Source organism: Haliotis asinina, chromosome 7 (genome assembly GCF_037392515.1).
Source record: "Haliotis asinina isolate JCU_RB_2024 chromosome 7, JCU_Hal_asi_v2, whole genome shotgun sequence".
Classification (NCBI taxonomy): Eukaryota; Metazoa; Mollusca; class Gastropoda; order Lepetellida; family Haliotidae; genus Haliotis; species Haliotis asinina.
Genome location: NC_090286.1, coordinates 4651837 through 4664085, shown reverse-complemented (window position 1 = coordinate 4664085; position 12249 = coordinate 4651837). Strand labels below are relative to the sequence as shown.

General features: G+C 37.4%; 1 protein-coding gene across 4 annotated transcripts in view; it reads left to right on the top strand.

The window, feature by feature from the left end:
- LOC137290359 (3',5'-cyclic-AMP phosphodiesterase 4C-like) overlaps positions 1 to 12249 on the top strand; it is a 374490-nt gene that overhangs the window by 342744 nt on the left and 19497 nt on the right. The window lies entirely within an intron of this gene.

Sequence of the window (12249 nt, the reverse complement as noted above, 5' to 3'; positions counted from 1 at the left end):
ATGTACTTGTCATGCATCTCTCAGGTCTTGGCTGGTGTTATAAGTGAGTCAGGACATCGCACTTCTTTTGAAAGAGCTCTTTGGTTGTTGACGTGGATGTGAATTTAACTCTTTTTGAGACTAACTGCTTCATCAGACTTATTGCATATATATTTAATATATATATATACCGAGAATTTATTAAATATGGAGTTGGAGAATCATTTGCAGATCAAAGCTTGAGCAATGGTTTAATCCCTTTGATATGTACTCAAGGGTAGAAGTCACTGGGATCATATTGATTTATTGACAGGTGGAAAGTAATGGTGATTATCATGATATAGATTTTATTACCCTATTTATTGATCAATCTTCTTTGTACGCAACAAACCATTTGTTAACATGGACCAGCCTGACGTCATTCCATAAGCCGTGGAAGTAATTATTCTTTCATCACATCAGCAGTTGATGAGGAACTTTACATTAAGTTGCACAAAGAGCAATATTTTTAGTAGTCTGGGTATGAGATGGAATTTAAATATTTTCCACTGATACAATTTTGCAGTATTATTCTGCAAATGTAATGACAAACATTTGGCAGTTTTGGGGAATGGGGTGTAATGCACGATGCTTGGATGCAAACAGGGTTCATTTAAAATATTTGAATGAGTCCAATGATATCAGAATCCGACATTCAGAGGGGTCATGATTAAAAACAAATTCTGCTTATTATTCCTGGATGTTTTTATTAGTGTGCTAATAGCATGGATGTAATATGGCTTGACCAGCACATATAGAAATATACTTTCCATAATACGCCTTGCATGAATGACCTTGAATCCTTATTTAAAAAGTAAACAATGGAGTGAGGACAGGATGATAGCTACAAATATATGTATTTAAAAAAAATCATATTACATGCATATTATTTTGATGACCAGTTGTCAAATATTTAATATTTTATGAAAATATAGCAAAGACCACTTATTTGATTTACAACAAAACAATTCCCTAATGACTACTTCTATTGACTTTGGGCACTAGAATGTCTGTGAAGGTTCAGTTATGCAAGCCCTTACTAAAGTACCCCAGCTATGACCCCCTAGAGATTCTGCTATGCAAGATATGGAAACAAACAGCAGAGAAAGCCAACTTTTCGCTGTACCATATGTCATTTGTTATTTTGGGCTCAGCTCAGGTGGGGCTAGGTAACTTAGATATCGGCATTCCCAGTCTGAAGTGAATCGTAAGCTGTATGGGGTACATGTATTCCTTGAAATCATATTTCGGTTAAGTAGAAATTAGTTTTCAAAAACGGATCTACAAACTGTGTGGTTTATGGGTGTTCAAATACTGTGGGAACTGTTTGGGTAGACTGGTGTGGAACTGAAGATTGTTTTTCTGTTTACGAAGGGACAGTACTGAAATAACGCCTGTAGGTTTGTACGGGATTAAACAGGAAGGAAGAATGTCAGATGAGTTATGGGATGTTTTCGTTTTTAGCCTCTCATTTTATTATATTGTTTATGAGGTATTTTGAAGTTTTAAACTGGACAAGATGTTTTCTTTAGGACCTCATCACAAAAATGTCTGCAATTCCAAAATATAGTTTATGAGAAACCTTGCTATATTTATTTGGAGTAATTGTTTTGTTGGTGATTTTGAGCAGTTTTTATTGAAATATATAAATGGAGTGATTTTATATCATTTTGGGAAATATTCCAGTCATAACAGACAAATTTTCCTTCAGGCATAGGGATTTGAGTTCAGATATTTAGTGTCATCAACAATCACTCAGCACTAGGAGAACCTTTATCTCCTTAGTGGATGTGTTGTTAAGTATGTGCATGAATAAGTTTCAAAAGCCTAATGGAATTACTTTTCAAAGTTATTCGGTTTCTAGCTACTGTCCGAATTGCTTCCCTTTATCTTACCAGGATCTACTAATCTAGACTGGTAAACTTGTATGGCTTGGTTTCAATTGTCTAACATTTCCCAAACCTGACATTCTCTATATTAATTACATTTATTTTAATGTGTTAAGTCAGTGAGTGAGTTTAGTTTTACGCTGCACACAGCAATATTCCAGCTATATGGCGGCAATCTGGACAATTGGGAACCGATGACATGTGTCGACCATGTCAGCGAGCCTGATCACCTGATCCTGTTAGTCGCCTCTAATGACATGCATAGTCGCCTTTTATGGCAAGCATGGATTCCTCAAGGCCTATTCTACTCCGGACCTTCACGGGTCTACTTCCATTCCTACAGTTTGAAAATAAGTGAATCTTATCCATACTTTTAAAAAAGTAGATCCGTGTTGATAGAGTTTTTATCATCAATTTTAAATTTCTGATTATTTGCTGTCAAATCAGTATGCACCCTCATGAATATGTTTAGCAAGTGAAATGAATCTGCTTTTTGCCTTACGACAACATTGTATTGACGTCATGAATTTTATTGTCACGGATATGGTTTGAATTCATTCATTTGTGAAGTAGGAGGGTGCAAATGAATTTCATTTTGCGAATGACGTCTTTATGCTTGTGTGTCAGACTGACCCTGTGATGAGGTGGATGCCGTGTGTGATTTAGGAAGCGCAAAGTTAATGATTCCATGTTGAACCAGATTATGCCGAAAGACTAAAAGACATTGCCTGCATAATGGAATGGTACAGGGACGAGTGGACTGAAGGCTTCAGAGCTCTGTATTGTTTATGGGTAACTACCTGGTATCTAAGAACGGGTAACCCAGATACCCGGGACAGGTGGGTAATGAGCTGGACCCAGGTACCGATCTCAACACCTCCACCTGTTATGTTAATATGATTAATAGGTGGATTAAACAATGTAGTATGTTATTCTTTCATGATTAAAAGGTTGCAATATCTTTGAAGATTTAGACATAATTAAAGTCACTTCTTTTGAATAGAATGCGTGGTTAACACATTCTTTTATGTGGTCTCTGGTTAAGATATTGAAAAACTCGAAATGTGAGCCTCCGAACTGAAGAGTATATTGCCATTTCTTACAAATCTGAAGTCATGAATGAACATGATGGGTATGCAGTATGCAGTTAGGATAGGATGATAGGGGCAGGGTACCCGGGTAGAAAATTTTGACCTGTCTCTGTTATCTAATTGGGTTAACACTAAAAGACCAGTGGATGTCCAAGGTCCCGATTCATGAAACGTTCATAAAGTTGCAACCTGTCCTAACTCTGTAGTTTACCATAGGCTTACGAATACCATAGGGCTATGAACACTTTGTGAATCAGAACCCAGATTTGCATAACCATGTACAAAAACACATATATCCTTATTGCTGTCAGAGTGCAATCATCTTGAAAATGACGTACAGCCATTTCTCCTCACCTTGAGTGTTACGTCTGGATGCAGTTTGTTCTTATTCATCCCTTCCGCTATAAAACTGTCTGGTGAATAAAAAACATTTCAATTATGCTGTGCATTATAGCACTCAAGTGTGTTGAGGCAGTGAAATTGAAATTTTGAAATTTTTTAGAACTGAACAGCTCGTTATGTTAGGGTACATTTCTCCTGAGGAAACTGAAAGACGTAATCATGGGAGCCGGATATTTGAAGTTGTTTCAGGTTGGTTGAAACCAGAGCATCAGCTGTTACAGATCAATTACATTTAGGAGGTTATTGTCACATAATTTTTTTATCAATTTTACCTGTACTCAGAATCCTTGTATCAACTGTGCCTGAAGTGATAATCCTGTTTACCAATTGTATCCTCTTCTCAGAAACTGTTATATGACTTACAACTTTTATTTCTTCTTTGAAACAGTTAAAATTCTACCCCACTCTCAGAAATTGTTTCCCCAATTTTACACCATCTCAGAGTCCTTGGTACAAATTGTACCCTCTATCAGAAACCTTTTCACCACCTGTACCTTCTCTCAGAGACCTTTACACCAATATTGTACCCTCTCTCAGAAACTTTATCACCAGTTGTACCCTCTTTCAGAGCCCATTTATATTAATCATACCTTCTCTCAGAAACCTTTATTCCAACTGTATCCCCTGTCAGAAACCTTTACACCAAGTGTACCCTCTCTAAGAAACCTTTACACCAATTGTACCCTCCCCCAGACACCTTTACACCAATTGTACCCTCTCCTAGGGACCTTTACACCAATATTGTACCCTCTCTCTTTTGACTCTGATTTGTAAGCTAATCTATGAGTGCTTCTCTCAGAAACTTTATCACCAGTTGTACCCTCTTTCAGAGCCCATTTATATTAATCATACCTTCTTTCAGAAACCTTTATTCCAACTGTACCCCCTGTCAGAAAGCGTTACACCAATTGCACCCTCTCTCAGAAACCTTTTCACCAATTGTACCCTCCCCCAGACACCTTTACACCAATTGTACCCTCTTTCAGAGACCTATTCACTAATTGTACCCTCTCTGAAACACCTTTACACCAATTGTACCCTCTCTCAGAGACCCTTTAAACCAATTGTACCCTCTCTCAGAAACCTTATACCAAGTATACACAGCTACACGTCAGTGCTGTCACATATCTAATGCAGCATTTAACAAGAAACAAATTGTATCAACTGTGCTTTTCATACTTGTTATTTTCACCGTGTTACCAATATGGAATGAAACTTTAATGTTGCCTTAACGATTTCATTTTTGAACATTGTAACATGCAAACTCAGCCTTTTAAACATACAAACCAATTATGTTGATAAGTATTCAGTCACATGTAACAACATGCTTTTGTTGACAGCCTGCTGTATCTAATAGTACAGTCACGTTGATAAAAGCCCTATCTAGTAATACACTCACGTTGAAACACAGATGACTCGGATATGTAAGCTAATCTATGAGTGCTTCTCTATCTCTGTCAGCTGGTGTCAAGGAGCTGTTGATAACTGTAGAAGTGCAGGTACTTTAACAAGTGGACCTCCTCCGGATCATTATGTCTTCATTAAGATACATTGTAATCAGCCACAGGACCAGTGTATACAAGCTGTGGAGACAAACCTTCACACCTTTGTCAGTATAGAGAAATGTAGGGCTTTACATCTTGTTTTCCACTTGGAAGTATTGCAACAATGATAGAAACTGTCATGTACTTTGACGATACCTTCATGGTGTGGAGACATTGTGCTATCCTCACATCTGCTGCTGGCCAATTTGGTCATAAGTTAACTTTTAGCAACAGAATTATATATATCATATTTCAAGGTATATCTCATGTGTTACTGTAGATACACTGATCTCACAGATAAGTCAAGGTCCTAACGTGTCCCTTAATATCGGTGTGAAAATGAGTGAGTGAGTGAATTTAGTTTTACGCCGCACTCAGCAATATTTCTGCTATATGGAGGCGATCTGTAAATAATCAAGTCTGAACAAGACAATACAGTGATCAACAACATAAGCATCAATCTGTGCAATTTTTGGAACTGATGACGTGTCAACCAAGTCAACAAACCTGACTACCCGATCCCATTAGTCGTCTCTTACGACAAACATAGACTCCTTTTATGGCAAGCATGGATTGCTGAAGACCTATTCTAGCCCACACAGATGATGTCAAAATGGTATGCTCCATACATAAACTGAACCACCAACCTTCGTTCCTCATTTCGTCATGCAAATATGTTTTCTTGTTCAGTCCCACCAAGCATTATGACATCATTTTCTTACCACCAGAAAAACAAGTTTGACAAAAGTGTACCCTGTAGATAAGCCAACCTTCTACAAACTGATGTTTTGGTGTCATAAAAATTCAGCTTGCAGTATTCTACAAAATGGATATAACAAATAACAAGGGTTTGGTGAATACAGCTAATTTAAAACATAATTAGATGTAACATATGTCATATTTAGGATTTCACTTTCTTAGTAAAGTACAAATTCTAGTACTTTTTTCGGTTGAGTCCCATCCGGGATTCGAACCCGCACCCTCAGAGTCAGGCACCTAATTGCCAGCACACAAAGTCAGCCGCCTAGCCCGCTCAGCCACCGCGACTTCCACTGAGTGGGCTAGGCGGCTGACTTTGTGTGCTGGCGATTGTTTTGACAATTATATGCATTACTAACATGAAGTAAAGTAAAAACTGATTTATGAATAAATATGTGTGAATATCTTAAAGGTGTCTGTTTGTTAAGAATAGTATAAAATTCAAACTTTTGTTAGTTTTAAATTCAAGCTTTGTTTGTTTAAAATTCAAGCGTTTGTGTCATGTAGTACTAAACACCTGGAAATATACCTGTATTATATACTGTGTAGAATGAAGTGTTGTTTATCCCACAACTGTCGTTAGACATATTCTTGGGAAACATATATTAAAATGTTATTTTGGTTCATTGTTCATAACGTCCGAGCACCTGTTGTCAGTTTGTGTGGTTCTACCAGTCGTTCAGGAATAGTAGCCCAGTTCCTGATGTCCGCAGGTGTTGTGACTGAACTATTATTATTTTGATTATTTTGCTCACAATAGAATTTGTTTTGCTAGTAGTAAAGAATGGTTGCTCTCTGATGCTAACACTATAATTACTGTATGTTGCTAGGTAAACAGCAGGTGCTAGTAGTGAGTTAGAATAATTTTATTAGCAATATTCCTACAATATCACAGCAGGGGGCACCAGAAATGAGCTCCACACATTGTACCCATGTAGAGATATATGTTCATAGTGTTAAAAAGGTTCTCCCAAATTTCAGAAGGAAACTATTCAGATTTTCTTGACCTTCCTTTCCACGTATATATAAGAAGGTGAAACATTGAAGGGTCATATTACAGGTTCGATGTTTAACTCTTGAAGGTCATTGAAAGAACAGGTGTGAAGCCATTTTCAAATGCACTCTTGAATTTCGCAGATTAAATCTTCTGATGTTTTCTCACAGACATTTTTTTATTAGTGAAATGTTTTTCATCAGTAAACATAAGGAGTATGTGGGCTCTTGAAGAGAACGTATGAGGTGAGGTAGGAAGAAGGCAGTCAGTACAGTCGTGATTCTCCTGCTTAATTCATTGAGGGTTTGGCATCGAGGCACCCGCTGCGTCTTGGCTATCCTGCGTTCATGTTGACGTCAAAGATGGCCGGAAGTGATTAGTCAGCAGTAATTATCATCATCATCACTTTGCAATGAATTCATTGAGGTGGTATTCTTACAAAAGTTATTTTTAGTTTGTAATTCTTCAACTTCTATTTTATCCTGTATTCTCTCTCTTACTTAATACATCTTGTTATGCAGGTTACATTTCAAACATCTTCAAGTGCTTGGGTAAAGCTGGATAATATGGCTCAAAAATTTCATCTTGTTTTTTGGAAGTTTTTTTTTTTTGAGAATATGTCCAAAATGTTAATTTTATTATCAGTTATTCGTCTTGTGAATAATAATTTACAGATTTTAATTAACTCAAAGAGACCAATGTATATTTATACAAGTCATTCATTATGTACATTATATATTTGACTACAAGCAAAATATGTGTTATATCCATCATTTTTATAGGTGTTTCCATCCAAAATATATTTTATTGTTATAATCTGAGCAGGTGGTGTGAAGACATTTTTGGAATTCCATCATTTGAATTACTTGCTCAAAAACTCTGAAACTCAAAGGTGCAGTAGGGTAGCCTAGTGGTTAAAGCATTAGCTTGTCATGCCAAAAACTCAGGTTTAATTCCCTACATGGGTACAATGTGTGAAGCCCATTTCTGGTGTCCTCCCAGCCGTGATATTGCTGGAATATTGCTAAAAGTGGCATAAAACAGAACACTTCCACTCGCTCACTTGACAAGCCTGTCAGGTCGTTTAAGTTTTTTTTAACTTGTTTGTTTCAACACTTCTGGTTATAACTGTTGATATATTTGCTTTTCTTATTGAATGTGTTCAACTTAGTGGACAGTTTTGTCACATGTCACTTCCGTTAGCAGGCAGATGAAGCTAATACAAACATGATGCTAGCCCAGACATTTTTGAGGGCAACAAGTGTTTGGTCATGTCTTAAGGAAACTGTGATCTCATGAAAGCATGGAGGTGAAAGTTCTCATTGCTGAACTTTCTTAACCACATTTATAACATCATCACATTGTGATGTCATAACCACTTTTCATAATGGATATGACATCACACAAATTAGTCAGATAAGAACTCATCTGAGATGTTCCATAGATGCCAAATGTGCAAGGTTTATATTTGATATGTAGACATGATAATGGCGTTGCCATTGCTTGTTGAACAGCCCTGGTAACAGTTTCATGTGACAATCTGTCAGTTGGCATCCAACCAGATCGAGTACATCATCTGAATTTGGCTTGTTTTGCAGACATAATTACACAATCTTGCTTCCTCTATGACAAATGCTCAGATGATAAGCAGATCATTAATGAATGGTATACACCATCAATATATGTACACATGTTTCATTGAGGCTCGTCAGGTTCATTTCAGTTCTCCATAATTGCTCTAGGGATGGGGAGGTTTGGGAATGTCAGGATACGGAGGCAGAAAGCATGTCTCTGCAACACTATCTCAGGTACTTGTGGCAGAAACAGATTTGTTTTACAGACAGCAATCCTCAAGAATGAAGTTTGACTGTAACTCGTGACAGTTTTCATTTTTAGGCATTCAATGAGTCTTTGACGTGAAGGAACTGTGGGAGGGTGGCACCATGCCAGAATGGGAATAGTTGGTGCCGATGTCTCCCTCCTGCAGTGCGGAGGAGGATGTCTTATTGTGATGGGGTACAGGCAGTATGGCTCCACCTGTGCCCAACCTCGTTAGTGGCAGACTCATCAGGTGCAAACACCTGAAAATTTGAGTCTTAAGCTTTAAATGTTTGTGTCATATTTTGTAAATAGTGGTGCTCCTAATTGGCTGCTGATATTGTGTTGGGTTAAGTCATCACGGACAATGGAAGACACATAACTGCATACGTCATCAGGTTCAAACAGAATGGGATTTTGTGTTTTGTAAGTATGAATGCATTCCTGTACATTTGAATGCAGATTTTTTAGTTACTTTCAGTTTCTTTAATGCATTCATGATCATTCTTGGTCACTTCCAGTTTCCTGATTGTATTCCTATGTTTCAGTTTCCTGATTGTATTCCTATGTTTCAGTTTCCTGATTGTATTCCTATGTTTCAGTTTCCTGATTGTATTCCTATGTTTCAGTTTTCTTTATTTTGATGGCAGCCACATTTAGAAACCAAATGAAAACTGTCACTTTTTCATTGATGTGTGACACTAAGGCTAAAGGTTTTACTTTTCTGCAACTGGCATCATATGAAAATTTAATACTTCAGTTCACAAGAACCACTACATAACCTGATTGCATTTACCATAAACATCAAAGTATGCCTGGCCTTGGTCACATACCAGTCCTTCACATGATTCATAATATATGAATATAAGTGTTGCTTTGCACCTGACATCAGATCATCTGTCATCATCTGTCAGTAAACAAATCAATTATCAGTGTTATAATTGACCATATTTGTTTTTTGGGATACTCAACCAAACACAACTTGACAACTACAAGATGAGCTACATGTGAACAGTGTGTTCATAAAGATGGTATGCTCTTTAAATTACCAAAAGCTCAAGTAATGGGGAATATAGAAATGATTTCTGTCCATCTGTCCGTGCATGACTCTGTGTGTCCATCACACCTTGTCCGAGGCATATCTTCTAAACTGTAGCAGATCTTTCAAACTATACATGCTAGCTTTATCAAACTTGGTACGTATGTCAAGCTTGATCCATAGATGTGCCTTTTGGGGGGTAGACTCAGATGTGGATTTCATTTTGTGCTGTTTCCATGGAAACATGACTCAGGCTGTGGCTTTGAGGATGTCATCTTGTTTGGAGCAGATTCCCTAAACTATACATGCTAGCTTCACCAGACTTGACACACGTATCAAGCATGCTTCACAGATGTGCCATTTTATGATTGGACCCAGCTATGTATTTTTTTTCTGTGGTTTTCATGGCAGCAAGTGTGACTTCGACTGAATGTGGTGTTAGTGCTCTTTTCTGCAGCAAAACCTGTCACTATTTCTTCGCTAGACTTGGCACATGGATAGATCTGATGGTGTACTGGTATGTTTTTGGCAGTTTCGGAATTCTGAATAAAATATGTTTTGTTATTCCATGGCAAAAAGTTGGCTTCAGCTGAATTTGGTGGTAGTGTCCCTTTCAGGAGCAGAACTTGAAAACCTTTCAATACTTTCCTTCCACTTTGCCATACACACACCAAAACATGTGACATCATTGTAACTAGTAGACATATTCATGAAGCATATTTTGCCATTGTGTATTGATGACTTTGTCTCCTTGTTAAAGTTGTGAAGTGTGTTTTAATCCTGGTCCAGATTTATCTACATAACAGGTGGTCGAACTCCACAGTTTTGATCTTTGTAAGTCATCATGCATTGACCAACTCCCATGTTCATTATATCTGTCACTGGATTGTGTGACCCAGATTTATTCATTTCCAGGACAGCGGTCAGTATATGCTTAGGTCAAGTTAAACAGCCTTAAAAAGTGACTTATTGAAATTACCAGAAACTGAAAGATAGTAATATATCTGGTGTAGATAATGTGTTACTTAAACAGTGTTTCTCTATAGGTTTTGATTACCCAATCGATGCTTGAATTCTGGTGCTGACCCCATTTTTTTAAGCAGTATGCATAAAATATGCTTTCAGATACCATTATTTTTTCCATGAACCAAGGGATATTGGTCATTCTGATCGGCAAAGTCGACATGATTGCCTCAATCTTGATTTAATGTATAATTTACTTCTAAGTAAAATGTAAAAAATACAATCTTAATTTTAGAGACGTGTAATCGGAACCACAACATTATATTTACTTGACCTTAGAACTTTGTGATTATCTAGGTGATTATCCACAAATCGATTGGTTCATTGGCTACAAGGCAAGTAATACAGACCAGGATTACTCAACCTGATTAGGATTACCTGAATGATCCTTTCCTCACAGAATTATTACCCCAGGCTAACTATGAGTCTCTAATGCTGACCATTAATTTGATCTATTCATCTTATCCTTGTCCGCTGGTCTCTGGCCTTTATCCAAAGAACTCTCGGTAGCTTGTCTACATAAGAAGTCATTGAACCCTGCAGAGGCTGAGTACTTGTGTCTTGTGATGACAGGCTTGTCATACCCAGAGGCTGTGAAAGCAAGGGTTTTGATGTAATACTGTCTGAGCACCATACACTTCATGTCTTTATTACTTGTTACGTCATCGCTTGCCCTCGTCCAGCCTTGTCCCCTCCAATCAAAGGACTCCACCACCATTACTATTACAGGTTTGAAAAATGCATGCATTAATTCATGCATTAATTCATGGTTTATTACAAAGTATGCATGCATATAACATGTTTTGTGGGAAAGATAAGCAAGTCTCTAGGGATGGCAGAAGCTTGCATATTTCAGATTTTCAGAAAACTGGAAGACATATGCAAACATATTTTGGGGTTTAGGAACAAGGTATGCAAGCATAATTTGGGTTGTAGGGACAATATATGCATGCATAATTTGGGATTTAGGGACAATATATGCATGCATAATTTGGGATTTAGGGACAAGGTATGCATGCGTAATTTGGGTTTTAGGGACAAGGTATGCAAGCATTACCTGGGAATTTGGGGAAAGATATGCAAGCATAATTTGAATTTTATGGACAAGATGTGCAAGCATAATTTGGGGTTTAGGGACAAGATATGCAAGCACAAGTTGGGGTTTTAGTAAAAAGAATGCAAGTATAATTTAGTTTTTTAGTACCAAATATGAAAGCATAATGTAGATTTTTTTATTAAAAGGTATGCAAGTATATATGTCAGGGTTTCAAGTGGTCCCTGTAGTTATACACTGGGAGTTCACTGTTGGTGCCTCACATGGACTTCAGATCAGTGGTCAGGCCCACAGACTTGGGTCATGCATATCATCATATGCCTACTGCAAAAATTGATGCCTATGTTGTCTATCACTGGATTGTCTGTTCCAAACATGCTTGTTTATTTACAAACCACTGTCATGTGCCTGGAATATTTCTGAACAAACAAAACAAAACAAAAAGTGAAGGACTTTATTTATGCCTTATTGTTGTATTAACAACTAGCTTTTGAGATGGTCCCCAAGTTACATACAGTCAGTCCATTGTCAATGGTTGACACAAATGTTATGGCTGCTTGTCAGCTACGAGGGCATGTTTTGAGTTTGTCAAGGCATGCGGGGTTACTATTGGTTTGA